At 44.6% G+C, this 21,444-nt stretch overlaps 1 pseudogene; it reads left to right on the top strand.

Annotated features, from left to right (window-relative positions):
* The first annotated feature begins 2,145 nt into the window (after positions 1-2,145).
* LOC142827703 (E3 SUMO-protein ligase ZBED1-like) lies at positions 2,146-3,274 on the top strand (annotated as a pseudogene).
* Positions 3,275-21,444: the final 18,170 nt, after the last annotated feature.

Raw genomic sequence — 21,444 nt, 5'->3', positions numbered from 1 at the left:
CCTAATGAGCCACCATTTTTGTGCAAGAGGCTCTTGCACCAGAAGGAGTGTCTACACTGCCTCTTCTTGCACAAGAAAAGCCCTTCTGCGCAATGCCATTATTTCTGAAAATAATCAGCATAGCAACATTGCGCAAAAGGATTTTTCTTGTGCAAGAAGGGGCAGTGTAGACAGCTCCTTCTGGTGCAAGACCTTTGCCCCTTTAAGAAACATGACTCTTGCCAGCTACTACCATCTTGAAGATGCCATTTTGAATGGCCACACCAGATGGCTCCCCTGCCATTTTTTGGGAGGGAGGGAGGGAGAGGGGCGGAGAACTACATGTGGCTCACAAGCCAAAAGTTGCCACATCTGTACTAGAAAGATCTCCTGCTACAGGCAGGGGGGAAGTCACAAGGTGATTCTAAGTCCTGGAGTACCCTGAAAAACATCACAGGAAGATATGTTTCTCTCTCACAAAGGCATCTTTAAGCTTTTAGACATCCACACTAATTTGTTTTCCTATGTACCCGTTAGATGGCTCAGATTTTTTCAATCATGCCATTCTTTCCCATTTCTTTATCTGAGCCGCTACTTTATGAAGTAAGGGGTAGGAATTCTATAGGGCATTTGTGCACCATGTGGTGCATATACTATATGGTACAATGGTTCAGCATTGCTTGTTAAGGTTATTTCTATTCAATCTCATTTTAAAGGTTCAATTTAACCAATTATTCCATCAATGTCCACCTTCCTCACTGGACCCATCATGGCAAACACACTGCAATGGAGTTGAGTGCCAGCCTCTGGTCCTCTAATTGCATAGGCCATATCTACACTACAGAGAAGATCGAAGCTTCCACAGTCGATCTTCTGGTGTTTGAATTAGCGGGGCTAGTGAATTCACGCTAATTCAAATTGAGAGTTTCAGAGGGGTAGCTGTGTTAGTCTGTAACTGAAAAAAACACGTTAAAAACAACAAATATTCCTGCAGCACATGGAAAGGGTTCTCCTGTTGGTGCCAGTAGTCCTGCTCCTACAAGGAGTAAGGGAAGTCGATGAGAGTGTGCGCTCCCATCAAACTTCCACTGTGTAGACAGCCCCAAAATGTGATTTCAGATAATTATGTAGTTGGAGTCAAAGTAACGTAGCAGGAGTTGTGTATCATAAATCATCTTTCTCCTTTAGTGTAGGCCAGGCCCTACAGATGACAGTTAAAACTTTTCTCTTGTATGTTGTTGTGGAAAGTTGTTCAATGCAGCTCAAAATACCTCCAGGGCTTGTTAGGACAGTAGTGACAGGTTTCAGCTCCAAGGGAGACTGAAGTAGATTATAAGTCCCTTCTGAGATGACTATTACAGCTGCACCTAATTCTATTTTAAAATTAATAGTCTTTCCTAAAATATTCAGTTCCATGGCCAGACAGGCTCTATGTCATTACACGACTAATCCCAGAAAAACAGTTCTTACTTGCAATGGTTATTTCTAGGGCTATCAATTAACACGTGTTGATGCCTGTGATTAACACAGGGCAGAATTAACATGTTAAAAAAATTAACGTGTGTTAATCGCAGATAGGAGGAACCAGCATGAGCTGCTCCGGAGTCTCTCTCTGGTAAGGTGCAGTAATGCAAACTGCCACCAGAGGGCGCACAGAAAAATGAAGCCACAAGAAAGGAAAGACCCTGAACATGTGGTCCCAGCTCTAGCAGAGAACTAAACAAGAAAAGTAAAGACCCTGACACCCATGCCTCTCCTTTCCCAGGCAAGCCATCCTCCCCCCCCCCCCCCCCGCTCACCCAAGACACTCTTTGCCTCCTGGGGCTGGGACTAACCCTCCCCCCACATCTAATTCTGGGGCTGAGCCCCCCCTCCTGAAACTCTGCACTGCCCATGGTGGGATCTCCCCCCCCTCCCTCCGAGCCCTGTACCACCTGCAGTTGAGCACCTAGCGTCCCCCACCCCTCAACTCTGCACTGCCCACAGTAGAGTCTACCCCACTCCAGCCCTGTGCTGCCTGCAGCTGGGACTGAGATAAAAAAGGACTCTCTTAAACAGAATATAAATATATTGATTATATAGAAAAACTTATTGAATTATTCCAGACACTGATATGGTTCTGCTGTGTTTTCATGATCTATAGTGATAGAGTATCAGACAAAGTTAATGGAGCAAAGCAGCAACAGTTCAGGTCTATTGAATGGGAAGTTTGTTTAAAATCCTTTCAGATGGTTCTTTGTCTAAAAGGACTCTTATCTGTAACTATTGCAAGGCTGAGTTCCAATACCATGGAAGCACTTCAAGTCTGCAGTGTCACCTGCATGCTAAGCATGCTTTTGCCTCTGGATCTTATGCTATAGATAACCCACCACCAGCAAATGAGTCCAGCCAGCCATGACAGAGTACAATTACAGAGTTTCAGGATCGCTACAAGCCCACTGGTCAAACAAAATATAACACCTTAACCAATGCTATGTGGATAGCTATGGACAGGAGACTACTCAACATTGTAAATGACAGAGAGCTAAGAGATTATTCAAATAGCATTTTCCAATCAGTCATAATACTTTGCCTTCCCGAGGAACCATTGCATCAGGAATAAATAACCTATATGACAAAGATAAGACTATAAAGTTGGAGCTTCTGAGAAATGCACTGGCTGTTGCTTTGACTAATGATCACTGGGCATCCTTGAGCAATCAGCTATCTTGGTGGAATGGCACCCCTGATTGATGCTGCATGGACACTACAGTTGTTTGCTGTAACAATAACTCATACTGAAGAGAGACATTATGCTGAAGCATGTGCAGAGTGTTTCATGGATGTTACAAAAGAATGGATATTCAAGGAAAGGTAACAACAATTAGTACTGATAGTGCATGTAATACAGCATTAGTGGCCAGTCCCTTGCCTTTTGAACACATGACGTGTTGCTCACACTCTGCAGCGATCCATTACTGTAGCACTCAGTGACAGTGGTTTTGAAAAAGTGCTGGCAAAAATGTAGAAAACTTGTGGGCTATTTCAAACACAGTCCAGCTAACAGCACAAAGCTAGGAATACAAGCTGCAAATGGACAGAAACAAGAACCTCTGGTTGGAATTCCACATTGGCTATGATTCAGTGCCTGCTTCACAATAAAGCCACTATCACATCCACATTAGCTCTTCAAAAGCACCACCTATCAGTGCCAACAGATACGGAGTTTGAAAAACTGAAAAAAATAGAAATATTACTTGAGCCCTGCAGATTTGTGACTGAGCTCCTTGGGGAGTGTCAGGGGGGACGTCCCTGACAGGGGTTGCGGCCCCCTTCTACTGGCCCATGTCTTGATCCAGGCCCTTCCCTCAGGGTATATACGGCACCCAAAATCCCCAAAGTCTCGGCCCTGCTCGCAGGGCATATACGGTAGCCAAAATTCCAAAAGTCTCGGCCCTGCTCTCAGGGCATATATGGTACCCCGGCCTAGTTCTGGGGAAAAGCCTCTCCAGGCCCGAGTGACTCCCCAGGTGCGGCAAGGAGTGGTAGGGGGACCCGGGACTTCCCTCTCCACCGGGTCCCGGCCCAGGGCCCTGTGGGCAGGGACTCTAGGTCCTGCCGGCTTGGTGGGGAATCCAACCGCTACGCACCAAGCTGGATTAGGAAACCTCTGCCCTGGGCCGCTTCCTACCACCCTAGCACCCCCCTTTCCTAGCCTGTCCGTCTGTGCAGCGGTTCTTACTGGGGCTGGAGTTGGCAGGGTAGGTGTGTCCGTTACTCCGCAGGGTTGGGGTCGGCTTCACTCCCGGGGTCCCACGTCAGTTGAGTTCGAGATGACGCAGGAACACTGAATTTGCAGCCTGGCTCCTCCTGACCTCTAGCCGCTCTCCCCTCTGCTGGGCCACTGCCTACTTTATATACTGGCCCGGCTGGGAGCATGCCCAGCAGGGCTGTAAGGGCGGGGCCCTTTCAGCCAGCTGGACCTGGGCTACTCTCAGCCCTTTAGTGTGAGGCTTGTTCGCCCCATCACAGGGAGAAACTGCATGTTTCCTGCTCTGTGATTTTACCTACATTCTGCCATAAATTCCAAGTTATGGCAGTCTCTGATGATGACCCAGCATACGTTGTTAGATTTAAGAACACTTTCACAACAGATTTTACAAACACAAGGTACCAATCTGAGGTTTCTAAAAATAGCTACAACACTAGAGCCCAGGTTTAAGACTCTGAAGTGCCTTCCAAAATCTGAGAGGGACGAGGTGTGGAACATTTTGTCAGACGTCTTAAGAAAGCAGTCCTCTAATGCAGAAACTAGAGAAACTGAACCACAAAAAAACAAAAACAAAAAACAAAAAAAAAACACCACACACCCACCACACAAAAAACAAAAAACCCACTGACTCTATGTCATTACACACACACTAACAAAACCAACCTTCTGCGGGTGGCATCTGATTCAGATGGCGAAAATGAATATGCTTCAATCCGCACTGTTTTGGATCATTAACCAACAGAACCCATCATCAGCATGGATGCATGTCCTCTGGAATGGTGGTCGAAGCATGAAGGGGCATATGAATCTTTGGTGCATCTGTCACAAACATCTTGCTATGCCAGCTACTATAGTGCCATGAGAACGCTTGTTTTCACTATCAAGTAACATTGTAAACAAGAAGCGCACAGCATTATCTCCCACAAATGTAAAAAAGCTTGTCTTAGTGATTGACTGAAAATTGAGGACTGACTGGACTTGTGGGGTATGTCTATACTACATTCCTCTTTCGAGAGAGGAATGCAAATGCAGCCGAGCAAAATTGCAAATAAAGCGCAGATTTGAATTTCCCATGCTTCATTTGCATAATTGCATCCAGCCACTATTTCAAAATACTCTATTTCGAGATAAAAAACGCCGTGTAGACACGGTTTTGAAAGAACCCCTTCTTTTGAAATAACCATTAAGCCTCATTTTTTAAGGAGTAAGGATTATTTCGAAAGAAGGGGTTTCTTTCAAAATAACCACGTCTACAAGGCATTTTTATCTCGAAATAGGGTATTTCAAAATAGCGGCCGGACACAATTACGCAAATGAAGCGTGGGAAATTCAAATCAGTGTTTCATTTGCAATTTAACTGGGCTGTATTTGCATTCCTCTCTCGAAAGAGGAATGCAGTGTAGACATAGCCAGGAGGTCTAACGTTTTAAATTGTTTCTGTGTTAAGTGCAGTTATTCTTCTTTACATAATTCTACATTTGTAAGTTCAGCTTTCATGAATTTGCACTACAATACTTCAGTGAGGTGAACTGAAGTTGTTGGTTTTTTTATACACACAATGTAAATGTTTTGTAATAAATAAATATAAAGGGAGCACTATACACTTTTTATTCTGTGTTGTAATTTAAATCAATATATTTGAAGATGTAGAAAATATCTAAAAATATTTAAATAGATAGTATTCTTATTAACAGCACAATTAATGGCATGGGTTTTTTTAGTCACTTGACAGTCCTAGTTATTTCCCATACTGCCTTTGACACCAGCAAAATGTCTAGTGTTCTTGCATTTACAACATTTGACTTCTTCAGCTGGGTAATCATTTAGAGAGTGTGAGGTCCCCATTTCTTGTGAGCCTAGTCTGAAAAACATATTTTGCTTGGAGCTTACCATAGATTTCTGTTGAGGATTTATTTATTTATGCTGCCTCAAATATTCTAAATGGAGAGGCAGGGAAAAAATATTTTAAATAAATACATAAATGAAATTATTGTAACTACTTTTTGCAGCTGTGATAGAAGATCGATCATGACTATTTGGGTCAGATACAATTTAAGAACAGCCCTCAGGCTCTCAATAAAATCTATCAATAGAATTCATTAAGGGTTTACATCATTTAAGAAAACATAGCAAAAGATGTGCGCACAAACACACCTTCTCAATTTAGCAGATTTGAGAGAACAGTTGGTGTATATTTAAACTATGGCACCTTGTTTAATGTCAATATTTTCAATAAAAACAAGTCAGGTGGCACCTTTCAGTGTGGTTCAGCTCTTGCCAGACAGTTCCAAAACTTGTTGGCAGTCACTAGTAATACTCCTGTGATAGTTGTCCATAAACTCTCTCATTGTGCTTTAGCTGTATTGGTTCTCTGGGCTGGAGGAGGGAACCTCTTTTCAAGAAAGTTACAAGAGGGCAAATCAAATCTTCTCTTAAGTCAAGAGAAGATTTATCATGGAACAAGTAATAGGGAAGGAGGCATGCTACACTCAACAAAGGAAATGCTTCATTTTCAAGCTCTGTTCTATATGGGTATGTTTTCTCTTGTGGTAATGCCTACAAGGTATTTAGCCAGCACACGAAGGCAAGGGGCAGATAGTGAAGTTGAATGGCCCATTAAGGAACATTTGACTACAAAAAAAGCAACCAACGTGCCTCACTTTATTTTAATTTACTTCCTATTACTTATAATATAGGAGGATGAGGATGAAGATAAAACATGAAAAATGGGATGGGGAAAGTTAAGAGAAAATGTTCTTTTTCTTGACTGTGTTACCCAGGGGACAAAGGCAACAAGGCAAATAGAAATGAAAATGGCTACCTTGTTACAGGGGTCACCTGTTTCAGAGGATACAAGCACCCTTTTCCTGTTTCTATCACCGGTATGGAGTAATTCCTCTGTGCACCCTCCCAGTGTGATGTGGAATAAAGAAAGGACACTCTAGATACATTTCACAAATTTATTAAGGGATTAAATTACAATAACTGGGAAAAATAGGGAAATTCAAATGAAAACAAAAAACAGAGTATCGATAAGCATCCTTAATCAACAATAACTTTATAACAGTGCAGGGATTCCATCAATCAGGCATGAAGCTTAGGCCCAAATACCCTCTTTGGCCAGAAAAAAGCAAATCACAGTAAAGGCCCCAAAGTAATAAACCCCTTTTACATTGAAAGGTGCTGATGGGTGCTGTACATACCCAAGGCCTGGGACATCCTGCCTTCGAGCCAATTGGAAGCTCTTGGGGAGGAACTCCAGGGAGATCCCAGCAGGGAACTTCTATGGTGATGGTGGATCACTGATGGTAACTCTTTCCTTTCCCTCCTCACAGCTGTGATAGTGTTAGGGTGGTCCGATGCTGACACATGTAGATGGAAAAGACCATACCCGCAGCAGCTGTGCAGAGCCTTTGTCAAGGCTGTTCCCCACTCTGGCACGATGAATGCAGAAGTGCGGGACCTCAAGAGCACTCCAAAACCTTGCCTCTACAAGGCTCTGGTACAAAAACTCCCCCCGCAAAATCCTAACAGATTTTGGGGAATCAGCTGCTACTATCAAGTGCTTTTGAATCCACAAACAAAGGTGGACACTTGAAACCAACCCCAGCGGTATCCCAAGCTTTTTCCCCTAAAGAGCTTGAAAAAAAGAGAAACAAGCTGCAATCTGTGATAGCTGACTCCTCAGTCAGGCATGCAGATACACACAGACAAACCTTTCAGGACACAAAGATCAACCAATACCGGTTAATTAGAAAAAGAAAAACAATCACTTATCAAAACAAAACTACAGTTGCAAGCATAGTAAAGTAGCTAGATTGGAAGAGCCACCAATTGATAGACACACTCAGGGAAACCCCCTGGGCTAAAATTTAGTTACAAAGAAAAACCCCTCACAATTAACAGCTCAGACATTATTTCCAAATTCCCAAACAAGGAAAACTGACAGACTATCTAAACTTTTCCCTGCTTACACATTAAGAACTCCATTCTTGGAGAGAGAAGTGTCTCCCATCTCCCTCAGCCTTGGAAAAAACTGCTCTGCCCCTCAAACCCAGAAGAGAGAAAAAACCCTCTTAGTTTGAAATTCCTACCTACATTGTTATTGGCTGATTAACCCTATAGCTAGCCAGGTATTGGGCAACCCTTTAGTCACCAGGTGCTGGTCAGCACTCCTGATTATGACAGACTTAAATCACTTCTGTGGCACAAAAACTGAGATGGAATGTTCCACTCAGGCACGAAAAACCAGTTTTGGCCAGTGAGAAGCAGCACAGTTCAGAGTCCTCTAGCTGCTGCTAAGCACTTTCATCAAAGTGGAGTTCTTACGTTAAAAGTTTACAGCTTCCATTTTGAATGGCTTTAACATTAACTCCTTTATTCCCAACGCGTGAGTGAGAGAGAGACCGACCAGGAGGCACCACTGATTCTAAATCTGCCACTGCTCCAAGTGCTGGGAATTGCCATCCACTAGAGGCGCAGTAGCACGCAAATCAGTGTCCTGTAAAATGTTAGCTGTGAGGAAACAGATTTATCTGATATTCCTCTATTTGTAAATGTGCTGTCAAGTCAGTGTTTCACAAAAACATTTGTGACAATGCTGTGATGCAGTCTCTGCTAGCAAGCAGAGTCCTCTCAAACATTATTATGAAGCTTGTAAACTAAAGCAACACAGATGGCACATCTGGCTTACCAGATGAAGACTTAAACCATCTGTATGCACATTTAAGTTACATAACCCAATCTATTTTAATTACAGATTAATAAGATATTCATAGGATCATGAAAAGAAGAAGTTATTCACCCTGTGAAGTAACGATTGTTCTTTGAGATGTGCCCCGTGGGTGCTCCACTCTAGGTGTTGGGTCCTGTCCCGGCGCCGCGGCTCGGAGAATTTTCATAGCCAGCCCGCGCATGCGCACTCCTTCAAAGCGCCGTTCACACCTTTGATCAGCCGCGTGCAGGCTAGCAACCGCCAGTTCCTCTCATCTGAAAGAGAGAAGAAAGAAATCCGGAGCGGGGAGGAAGGGCGGGTCGTGGAGCACCCACGGGGCACATCTCGAAGAACAATCATTACTTCACAGGGTGAGTAACTTCTTCTTCGAGTGGCCCCGTGGGTGCTGCACTCTAGGTGACTCCAGAGCAGTACCCAAAAGAGTCCAGAGCGCTCCAAAATTAAACTTTATGATCACGACTAAGTACTGCCGTAGCTACCGAAGAGTCCGAAGCAAGCTGGTCAACTATAGCATAATGCCTCAAAAGTGATATTAGAGGACCATGTCGCTGCCCTGCAAATGTCCCAGAACGGGACTCCCTTCAGGAAGGCTGTAGTAGTGGAAACCGCTCTGGTGGAATGGGCCTTCGGAGGGTTCGGTAGAGGTTTTCGCTGAACAGAATGGCACACAGATATGCATGAAACGATAAGTCTCGAGATACGCTGAGAGGTCAATGGTTGTCCTCTAGAACAGTCTGTCAATGACACTATTAAACGGACCGTTTTCCTAAAGTCCCGCGTTCTATCAATGTAGAATGCCAAGGCTCTTCTCACATCCAGCGTATGCCATATTGCTTCTTGTGCTGAGGCATGGGGTTTAGGAAAGAAACATGGTAGAACCACTGGTTCATTAATGTGAAACTCAAATGACACCTTTGGAATAAACGCTGGGTGAGCTCTCAACGTGACTGTCTTTAGAAAAAATGGTATAGGGAGAAGCAGCGTTCATGGCTTTGATCTCACTGACCCTACGAGCTGAGGTAAGGGCTAGGAGAAACAAAAGCTTGATGGTTAGTATAGAATCATAGAATAATAGGACTGGAAGGGACCTCAAGAGGTCATCGAGTCCAGCCCTCCGCCCTCAAGGCAGGACCAAGCTCCACCTACACCATCCCTGACAGATGTCTATCTAACCTGTTCTTAAATATCTCCAGAGAGGGAGATTCCACCACCTCCCTTGGCAATTTATTCCAATATTTGACCACCCTGACAGTTAGGAATTTTTTCCTAATGTCCAATCTAAACCTCCGCTGCTGCACTTTAAGCCCATTACTCCTTGTCCTGTCCTCAGAAACCAAGAGGAACAAATTTTCTCCTTCCTCCTTGTGACACCCTTTTAGATATTTGAAAACCGCTATCATGTCCCCCCTTAATCTTCTTTTTTCCAAACTAAACAAGCCCAGTTCATGAAGCCTGGCTTCATAGGTCATGTTCTCTAGACCTTTAATCATTCTTGTCGCTCTTCTCTGTACCCTTTCCAATTTCTCCACATCTTCCTTGAAATGTGGCGCCCAGAACTGGACACAGTACTCCAGCTGAGGCCTAACTAGTGCAGAGTAGAGCGGCAGAATGACTTCACGAGTTTTGCTTACAACACACCTGTTGATACAACCTAGAATCATATTTGCTTTTTTTGCAGCAGCATCACACTGTTGACTCATATTCAGCTTGTGGTCCACTATGACCCCTAGATCCCTTTCTGCCATGCTCCTTCCTAGACAGTCGCTTCCCATCTTGTATGTATGGAACTGATTGTTCCTTCCTAAGTGGAGCACTTTGCATTTCTCTTTATTAAACCTCATCCTGTTTACCTCTGACCATTTCTCTAACTTGCTAAGGTCATTTTGAATTATGTCCCTATCCTCCAAAGAAGTCGCAACCCCACCCAGTTTGGTATCATCTGAAAACTTAATAAGCGTACTCTCTATCCCAATATCTACATCATTGATGAAGATATTGAACAGTACGGGTCCCAAAACAGACCCTTGAGGAACTCCACTTGTTATCCCTTTCCAGCAGGATTTAGAACCGTTAACAACAACTCTCTGACTACGGTTATCCAGCCAATTATGCACCCACCTTATCGTGGCCCTATCTAAGTTATATTTACCTAGTTTATCAATAAGAATATCATGCGAGACCGTATCAAATGCCTTACTAAAGTCTAGGTATATAACATCCACCGCTTCTCCCTTATCCACAAGGCTCGTTATCTTATCAAAGAAAGCTATCAGATTAGTTTGGCATGACTTGTTCTTCACAAACCCATGCTGGCTATTCCCTATCACTTTATTACCTTCCAAGTGTTTGCATATGATTTCCTTAATTACCTGCTCCATTATCTTCCCTGGGACAAACGTTAAACTGACCGGTCTATAGTTTCCTGGGTTGTTCTTATTCCCCTTTTTATAGATGGGCACAATACTTGCCCTTTTCCAGTCTTCTGGAATCTCCCCTGTCTGCCATGATTTTTCAAAGATCATAGCTAAAGGCTCAGAAACCTCCTCTATCAGCTCCTTGAGTATCCTGGGATGCATTTCATCAGGACCTGGTGACTTGCTGACATCTAACTTTCCTAAGTGACTTTTAACTTGTTCTTTGTGTATCCTATCTTCTAAACTTACCCTCTCTCTGCTTGTATTCACTACGTTAGGCACACCTCCAGACTTCTCGGTGAAGACCGAAACAAAGAAGTCATTGAGCATCTCCGCCATTTCCAAGTTTCCTGTTACTGCTTCTCCCTCCTCACTAAGCAGTGGGCCTACCCTGTCCTTGGTCTTCCTCTTGCTTTTAATGTATTTATAAAAAGTCTTCTTGTTTCCCTTTATGCCTGTAGCTAGTTTGATCTCATTTTGTGCCTTTGCCTTTCTAATCTTGCCCCTGCATTCCCGTGTTGCTTGCCTATATTTATCCTTTGTTAGTTGTCCTAGTTTCCATTTTTTATATGACTCCTTTTTTATTTTGAGATCGTGCAAGATCTCCTTGTTAAGCCAAGCTGGTCTTTTGCCATATTTTCTATCTTTCCTACACAGCGGAATTGTTTGCTTTTGGGCCCTTAACAACGTCCCTTTAAAATACTTCCAACTCTCCTCAGTTGTTTTTCCCTTCAGTCTTGCTTCCCATGGGACCTTACCTACAAGTTCTCTGAGCTTATCAAAATCTGCCTTCCTGAAATCCATTACCTCAATTGTGCTGGTCTCCCTTCTACCTTTCCTTAAGATCATGAACTCTATTATTTCGTGATCACTGTCCCCTATACTGTCTTCCACTTTCAAGTTCTCAACTAGTTCCTCCCTATTTGTTAAAACCAAATCCAGAACAGCTTCTCCTCTGGTAGCTTTTTCAACCTTCTGAAACAGAAAGTTGTCTCCAGTGCAGTCCAGAAACTTATTGGATAGCCTGTGCCTCGCTGTGTTAGTTTCCCAACATATGTCTGGATAGTTGAAGTCCCCCATCACCACCAAATCTTGGGCTTTGGATAGTTTTGTTAATTGTTTAAAAAAGGCCTCATCCACCTCTTCCACCTGGCTAGGTGGCCTGTAGTAGACTCCTAGCATGATATCACCCTCGTTTTTTACCCCTTTTAGCTTAACCCAGAGACTCTCTACACAGCTATCTCCTACATTCATCTCCACTTCAGTCCAAGCGTGGACATTTTTAATATACAAGGCAACCCCTCCTCCCTTTTTTCCCCTGTCTGTCCTTCCTGAGCAAGCCGTACCCTTCCATACCAACATTCCAATCATGCGTCCCATCCCACCAGGTTTCTGTAATACCAATGATATCATAGTTGTATTTATTGGTTAGCAATTCCAGTTCTTCCTGCTTATTACCCATACTTCTCGCATTTGTATATAGGCATCTAAGATACTGATTTGATCTTGCCTCCCTGTTGTGCCCTGACCCTCCTTTCTCCTTGCCATTATAGGCCGTAGTCCCCCCCATTTCCAACCCATCTCCCAGTCCCGCACATGCAGCACTTATGTATGTGTAACGGGATAGTGGCTAGAGGCTCAAAGGGAGGATGCGATAAAGCTTCCAACACTAAATCCAGATTCCACGTGGGTGGAGGGGGTCTGCGGGGTGCATTAAGGTTCGCGAGCCCCTTTAGGAATTTTTTTGTAGTAGGATGTGCGAATATAGAGAAGGAATCGTCCATGTGATGAAAAGCATTAATCGCTGCCAAATGCACCCGTAGGGAAGCTATGGCCAGTCCATTATCATGGAGTTGTAAAATGTACTCCAATATACGCGGTAGAGATGTGGAATGGGGATCCAGGTTATTAACTGCACACCATGCCTGGAATCTGGACCACTTAGCTAAATACGTAGCTCGCGTAGAATCTTTCCTGCTATGTATCAATACCCTCTTGACCCGCTGGGAACAACGCTGTTCGAAATTGCTAAACCAGTAAGCATCCATGCTGTGAGGTGTAGAATCTTGGGTTTTGGATGGCGCAGGAATCCGTTGTTCTGGGTCAAGAGATTTGGGAGGAGAGGCAGGGGGTACGGTGCTCTTACCAACATCTGATGGAGCATTGAGAACCAAGGCTGACGAGCCCACGCTGAGGCTGTAAGAATTACTTGCGCCCCATCCATGCTGATTTTCTCGAGAACCTTGGGTATTAGCACGACTGGGGGAAAGGCATACAACAGCATCCGTCCCCAGTGAAGAAGGAAGGCGTCTCCTAGTGAATGACGTCCTATTCGGCTCTTGAACAATAGGTGGGGCACTTCCTGTTGTTTTCTGTGGCCAACAAGTCTATTGTCGGAAACCCCCACCGAACAAATATATGGCTTAAAACCTCTGTGCAGAGTTCCCACTTGTGGTCGTGGGGGAAACGTCTGCTGAGTGAGTCCGCTACTAAGTTGTTGGTACCCGGAAGGTAGGACGCTACTAGAATGGTGTTGTTGTTAATACACCAATTCCATAACCGGATAGCCTCCACGCATAGAGCGCGAGATCGGGCACCTCTCTGCCTGTTGATATAGAACATAGTTGCCATGTTGTCCGTCATGATTCTGGTAGTTGTACCCCGTATATGCGACTGAAAATGTTTGCAAGCATGTCGGACCGCCCTTAACTCGAGTACGTTGATGTGTAACATCATTTCTTGAGTTGATCAGCGACCCTGAATCGTCAGGTTGTCCATGTGTGCCTCCAACCCGTGAGGGAAGCATCTGTAGTTATCTGCCTTGTAGGTTGCGGCCGATGAAATGGAATGCCCGCGAGAAGATTGCCTGGTTTGACCCACCACTGAATAGACTCTCGGACATGTTGGGGTACCACCAGCGGTCTGTGGATACTGTTTTTTGCCGGATTGTAAACCATGGCCAACCAATGCTGGAGGCAGTGAAAACGTAACCTTGCGTTTTGTACGACTACGGTGGAAGCCGCCATGTGGCCCATCAGCTATAAACAGACGCGTGTAGGAATTGTCGGAGCATACATGACAGTATGTACAAGGTCTTGGATTGCCACAAAACGTTCCGACGGTAGGTACGCCCGTGCCACGGCTGAGTCGAGCCGTACACCTATAAAAATCAGGTCTTGGCAAGGAATTAATAATGACTTTTTTACATTTATGAGAAGGCCCAGGGATGCAAACTTGCTGGACACTGTCTGCACCATATGACATGCTTCCGCATATGTTGAGCCCCTGATTAGACAATCGTCCAAATAAGGGAATATTGTCACTCCTGTCCTGTGTAAATGAGCCGCCACTACGGCTATAGTTTTGGTGAAGACCCAGGGGGCACACGCCAATCCGAACGGTAGAACCTTGTACTGAAAATGTTCGTTCCCTAATTGGAATAGAAGAAAACGTCTGTGAGCCACATGAATAGCAATGTGGAAATACGCATCCTGCAGGTCGAGGACTGCAAGCCAATCTCCTTTGTTCAACGACGGAATGATACTTGATAAGGTCACCATCTTGAACCGGCATTTTCGAAGATGGCGGTTTAACCTTCGAAGGTCTAAGATGGGTTTCCAGCCTCACGATTTCTTCGGTATGAGAAAATATCGGGAATAAAAACCTTTTCCCCAAAATTGTTTGTGTACTCTCTCTATTGCCCCGATTGCGAGCAAGCGAAGAACTTCTTGTTTCAGCATTTGTTCGTGAGAAGGGTCCCTGAAAAGGGACAGGGTGGGAGGGGGAATGGAGAGAAAAGGAATTGAGAGGCCGTCCTTTACCACTTCTAGTACCCATCTGTCTGTGGTGATGTTGGACCACTGGTGATATGATTTCAGTCGGTGGTGGAAAAGATAAGGAGTTTCGTTTTCCGCATTGATCAAGGGAGGCGTGCTTGCAACCTCGATGGAGAAGTCAAATCTGTTGTTTGGTTGCAGATTGATTGACTGAACGAGTTTGCTGGGGCCGTTTCCGCTGAGGACGTTGCCTAGGACGCTGATTATCCAACATGCGTGTCTGTTGCCTAGGAAAATTAAAATCATATCTTCTCTGATAAGGGTAATAGCGCCTACGCTTAAAATTGGGCGTGTACATCCCCAGTGTACGTAGGGTGGTGCGAGAATCCTTGCCCGAATGGAGGACTTCATCAGTATTTGCTGCGAAAAGCTTAAGCTTATCAAAGGGGAGACCTTCAACTTTACTTTGCAGCTCCTTTGGTGCTCCTGCAGACGAAAGCCATGATGATTTTCTCATTGCGATACCCGTAGCCGTGGCCCGCGCTGCTGTGTCAGCCACATCCATTGCAATCTGCAATGCAGTGCTACAAGCTGCGTATCCCTCCTGTACTATTACTTTTAGTAGAGGTTTCTTAGCATCCGGAAGATGATGTAATAACTCCGCTAGCTTTGCATAATTATCAAAATTGTGATTTGATAAGTGAGCCGAGTAGTTAGCAATACGTAATAGGAGTGTGGCTGAAGAATAGACCTTCCTACCAAATATATCCAACTTTTTATTATCTTTATCAGGGAGCACATTTTTGTACTGCGGTGCTTTGGACCTTCACTGTGCCATGTCAACCACTAACGAATTGGGCTGAGGGTGATTGAATAGAAAATCTAACCCTTTTGCTGGCACAAAGTATGTCAGCTTTTTTACTCATAGGAGTAACCGAAGTTGGCATTTGCCATATCTCGTCCGCCACTTCCATGATCGCTTCATCAATTGGTAAGGCGATCCTTGCACGCTGCTGTGGACGGAGGTTCTTTAAGAGATGGTGTGACTTCACCAGAACATCTGCTAGTAGCAGGCACGCAGGAAATACAGCTCTTTTAAACAGGTCTTGGAATTGTTTTAGATCGTCCGGTGGAGACAATTCACCTGGGCAGATTGCCTCATCTTGAGATGAAGATTCCGCTGGCAAGGTTTCTGGCTTGGGGTCCTCTGCGTCAGACAGCTGACCCTCTTCCAGCTCAGACTGATCCTGCTGGACAGATTGGCTCACGGATGGAGGAAGTGAGTTTAACTGTTGTGGTTGTTGAGGTAAGTATTGCGCAACTGGTGATCGGCAGTTGCAGGATGATCCCCTATGTGAGGAGAATACATGTTCACGATGGGTACCTCCGTCGCAGGAGCGATAATAATGCCCGTAATGCTCAGAACGTGATGGAGAAGAATGACGTGATGAACGTGCACTACTGTGTTGAATGTAATACACGCGGCGTGGAGAACGTCTGGAGGACCCAGATCTAGATGACCGACCCGGAGAACGAGATCGTGAACGAGATCGCTGTGCTTCTAAATATACAAATATACAATCGGGCCGTCTGTATGCGACATGGATCGGAGAGACACTATAGTCTCGATAGCGTGCACTCCTTGGTTGCGATGGAGATGGTCCTGGTGAGAAAGCTGGGGAGGCAGACCTGTCCCTCCGATGAGTTTTTGATAGAGCTTTCCTATGCATTGAGGCATTGTCAGTTTCTATGGCAACTGGAGAGCTCTGCCCGGAGTGAGAGCAGATCAGTGCCGGAGAGATCAGCTGCAGCTGCTCTATTGCCGGTGCCGATAGCGCGCCCAGTGCCAAGGTCATTAAATCTGCCAGTGGCACCATGTCAGGGACCTGCACGCCTGGGTCTGGTGCCGCCAACGCCGGTGCCGTTACCAACGGTGCCCCTGGAGCCCGCACCGCTGACGTTGATGCCTCTGAGCCTGGCACCGGCTGGCTTGTCCATTTCAGCGTTAGCACTGCATCGTCAGCCGACGAAGCTGAAGTCAGTGCCGCCGATGCCAGCACTGAAGCAGCCCGAGCCCTCAGCATTTGCCATCCGCTATCACCGCGGTCAGCAGAGCCTCGGGACCCCGCAGGGGTCAATTTGGGGGCTGCCGAAGCCCTTGAGGCTGCCGGAGAGAGGGAACAAGTCGGGGATGGCTTTGCCTTCTTTGAAATCGCCGGTCCGGGAGAAGCCGCTTTCCTTCTAAAATCAGGAGTTTTTGTTGAGGGTATCGGATCAGGTTGTAGTGCCTTGTCAAATAACATCCAGAGCTTTAATTCCTGCTCTTTGTGGGCTCTGGATGTGAGCTTGCAACAGTGGGTGCACTTTTGAGGAACGTGAGCTTCGCCCAGGCACCTTGTGAAAGCGTCATGGCCATCAGCCGCCGGCATAGCTTCACGGCAAACAACATTTTTTGAAACCGAGAGAGCCCGGCATTGCTAGGAGCCGACAAGGGTGGCTGGATGCCAACCCAGGCAGTCTCTGTCTTTTTGTTCTTTGTCAATTTCTTTTCTTTAGTGCTTGGCTGTAGTGCTAAAGAAACTGATCTGACGAAACACTTTTTTTTTTCCGACCAATAGAACTGTAAAACAGGAACACGACTAACCCTAAAATTAACTATTTACACTGAGAACTAACTAATAATGCTATTGAGGAACATAGATATAACAACACAGGGTGCTCCGACCATGACCTGAGGCGGTTGAGAGGAACTGGCGGTTGCCAGCCTGTACACGGCTGATCAAAGGCGCGAACAGCGCTTTGAAGGAGCGCGCATGCGCGGGCTGGCGGGACACAGCTATGAAAATTCTCCGAGCCGCGGCACCGGGACAAGACCCGACACCTAGAATAGAGCACCCACGGGGCCACTCGAAGAAGAACATTTCATTTATTTTAAAGGTACACCTTTCTCATCTAACAAATCACTTTGGAATTCAGTGCAACCTTGAAAAAAAAATCAGATCAACTATTTTGAAAAGAGATACCAGCATGCCATTGAGACCAAAGACTTTGGGCAAAATATCTGAAAGTGCCTGAATAACTTAGTCTAAAAAGCTTCAGAGGGATAGCTGAGTTAGTCTGTAACTGGAAAAACAAAAACAAAAACAGTCTTGCAGTACCTTAAGAGAATAACAAAACACGTAGATGGTATCATAAGCTTTCATGAGCACAACTCACTTCGTCTGATGTTACCATCTACATGTTTTGTTAGTATTTAAGGTGCTGCTACACTATTCATTGTTTAAGTTTTCTTTTTCATAGAATAGAAGAACTGGAAGGAAACTCAAAGTTATCAAGTCCAGTCCCCTGCACTTGCCAGGACCAAGTACCATCTAGACCAGGGCTACTCCACTGTGGAAGCCCCGGGGGCCACAATGATACTCACAGCACATGCCAAGGGCCACAACTTAAGTGTAGTTGCGTATACATGCAAATAGCTTTTTCACAGTGACAGACACTAATACAAAGATTAAGCCTTAAGCCCCAGCGCCAGACCCAAACGTGGCCAATGAGAGCCAGTCAGCAGCTTTGAGGCTCTGCCCACAAGGCTAAGCAGCCAGCACTTCACACAATGCCCCAGCGTTCCCAGCACCTCCTCCTTGGGGGCTAGAGATGCCAATACCCTGTAGCCATCTTCCAGCTAGCCCGTCCGCTTGTGTCTTTCAGTGTTCAACCCACTTGGGAGAGGTGTCATCATCGTGAAGTGTGTTCGCAGTGGAGGCCCTGTTCAAAGGATCCCCCAGGCAGCCACATGTTGAGCCCCATGTAAATCCAAACCACGCTGCTGTCTGCAAACAAATGGGCCACAGGCCGTATGTGGCCTGTAGGCTGCCTGTTGAGTAGCTCTGATCTAGCCCATTCCTGGAAGGGATTTGTCTAACCTGCTTTTAAAAATCTCTGATGGAGATTTCACAACCTCCCTAGGCAATTTATTCCTGTGCAGAATGAACCTGCTTTTCCTAATGTCCAAACTAAACCACCTTTGCTGTAATTTAAGCCTATTGCTTCTTGTCCTATAGCTTTATATAGGAACATTGTGATATTTTCTGTCTTATTATGTATCCTTGTTCTAATGTTTCCTAACATTGTTTGCTTCTTTGACTGCCACTGCACTTTGAGCAGAAGTTTTTAGAGAACTATGCACAAGGTTGTCAGCCGACGGTCAGGGCAGTGTGTGTGTGCGCACGCAGTGGGCAACCTGGAAGAGGTTGAAGGGCGCCCCAATGAGTGTACAGGGAGAGCTTATTACACTTCAGATTTCAGCTGCTAGAATTCACAATTCCTTCGCAGCGGGCAGCCTCAGGGAGGCTGAGAAGCGCCCCAATGGATTTTGCCACCTGGGTGTAACACAAATCCAAACGCCCAAGCTCTTCCTATACTGTGTCCCTTTATGACCAGCTGAAGTTTTTAAATTGTGCTTGGTTCTATTACAGCAACTGAAGGAGTCAGGTTAAAGCTTAAACAGTTACAGGTTTATTTGAGGAAGCTTATAAATCATGTGGTTGCAATGGCTATTGTTCTATTTCTTAACTGCTGGCAAATTTATAGATAGAGAGAGAGAGAGAGAGAGCGATCTTAAAAAAATGGTTACAAGGAAAATAAAGATAGAAAATAATGGTACCAAATGACAGCTTAATCTTTAAAGAGCTCTATTCTATGCATGCACTAAAACAAAAGGACACATACAGGTACAATTTTTATCCCTTTCTGCGTCACTCGGTCCCAGCGTGTCAGGCCAGGATCGGTCCCTCAATTCCTCGGAAAGACGAAAATACGAGGTGGGCGTCCCCGTGGATCTCAGGAGGTCAAACACCTAACCCAACCAGCAGGTAAGTGGTAGATTGACACTCAAAGTGAGTGTGTGCTGGCCCATCTTATATACCCATTGGGTCACGTATTTTCTCTTTCTTATCTGTAATGCCAAATGATGCTGGTCTGTCTTTTGTGAGACCAGTTCTTACAAGGGAGTTGTGAACTTAATTTACACTTGTAAGAGAGAATTGAGATGATTAAATTGGAAATACTGGACATTCTTTTCTCAGTGGGAAATTCCTCTCCCGGGGACTGTGTGTGTTCGAATCAACATAGGTGCCAGCCGGGCACTTCTTGCATTCTCGAGCTTAGTTTATTTCTTTAATCATTACTCAGTCAGAGAGACTCACATATCCTGGTCCAACATCAAAGCAGATCAAAGCTTGATGGCTATGCTGATCTTATTGTTTCTTCTCTGCTCTGTATACAGACATCTCAGAGGGCAAGCAAGATTGTTTGAGATGGGGGGGGGGGGGGGAGAGAAAGCTGTCTGGCTACAAAGGTCCTTCCTGAATAGAAACTGCTCATTTAGACATCCTCCCTCCCCGTCATTTTGTATGCATAGTGGGGATTATGCTTTCCAAAACACATTACTTTGCATTTATCAACGTGGAATTTCATCTTCCATTTTATTGTCCCGTCACCAAGCTTTGTAAGATTCTTTTGTAACTCTTCACAACTTACTTTGGATTTAAACAACCTTGAGTAATTTTGTATCATTTGCAAGTTTTGCCACCTGTTTACCCCTTTTTTCCAGCTCATTTATGAATGTTTATCAGCACTTCTCAGTACATATTTCTGGGGAACCCCACTATTCTGTAAATGGACCAGTTATTCCTATCATGTTTCCTGTCTTTTGAGCAGTTATGATCCATGACAGACCCTCCTCATCCCAAGTGCTTAGTTTGCATTAGAGCCTGTTGTGAGGGACCTCATCAGAGGCTCTCTGAAAGTCCAAGTACACTATATTCACTAGATCATCCTTGTCCATGTTTGTTGATCCCCTCAAACATACAGCCTTCTCCTTGTGAATGCAAAGCTAGTGCAAAATATCACTAGTTCCACTGGACCCTGGCCAGGGGACTCATTTGAGTTTTCAAATAAACCTGATATCAATACTTATGAAATGCTTGACAGGACAGCAGTGCACACACAGAGGGATTGTTTAAAATGGAAAAGCCTCCATTTCCACTGAGTGAAACTTGCAGAAACTCAATACCTCAGAGAGGAGCTTGGGATAAGTTTCCCAACTTTCAGGCACGCAGGCAGTTTCACAAATTAGGTGTGTAGAAACAGAATCACAAGGAAGAGTATTTTATAACTCAACCACACTAGTCATTACCAGCACCTGTTATGATAAACTTTGATATCTTACATGAAAGGAATGTTGTCTCACTTCAAATACTTTCAAAAGTCATCTGAAGTAGGCTGTGCCCACAAAAGCTCATGATACTATCTACATGGTTTGTTAGTCTATTATTTGTTCTTTAAATTTTTCATGTACTTTGTCATTACTAGTAAAAACTGATCCAACTGTGCATTCAGTTCCTAACTGAGGATCTTTTAAGTGTGAATATCATCTTAAAATTTAAGAAAGTTTATAGACCTTTCCCCATGAAAAGAGGTTTTAGAACTAGATTGAGGACTAATTTTGGTTGAAAATACACAATTTATAACAGATCATCAGGTTATTCAAAGATCTACTTTCAAAGGATCTACTTTCACACAACTGATCAGAGACTGCCTCTGGGGCCCATATTCAGTGATTCCTGATTTTGGAAGGTGTTCTCAAGAACAATTTGGGGTACGAAGACATACCTTTTCAACTCCAAATAAAGCTACTCCACACCACATCTGAACAGCTAATGTAATTACTGGGCTACAGAAAATAATTCAGAGAGGAAATTTAGTGGATTAAATACAGGGCAAACCAAGGGT

Source organism: Pelodiscus sinensis, chromosome 3 (assembly GCF_052426305.1).
Source record: "Pelodiscus sinensis isolate ZL-2025 chromosome 3, ASM5242630v1, whole genome shotgun sequence".
Taxonomy (NCBI): domain Eukaryota; kingdom Metazoa; phylum Chordata; order Testudines; family Trionychidae; genus Pelodiscus; species Pelodiscus sinensis.
The sequence above is the reverse complement of the archived record's forward strand: the minus strand, read 5'-3'. Positions and strand labels throughout refer to the sequence as shown.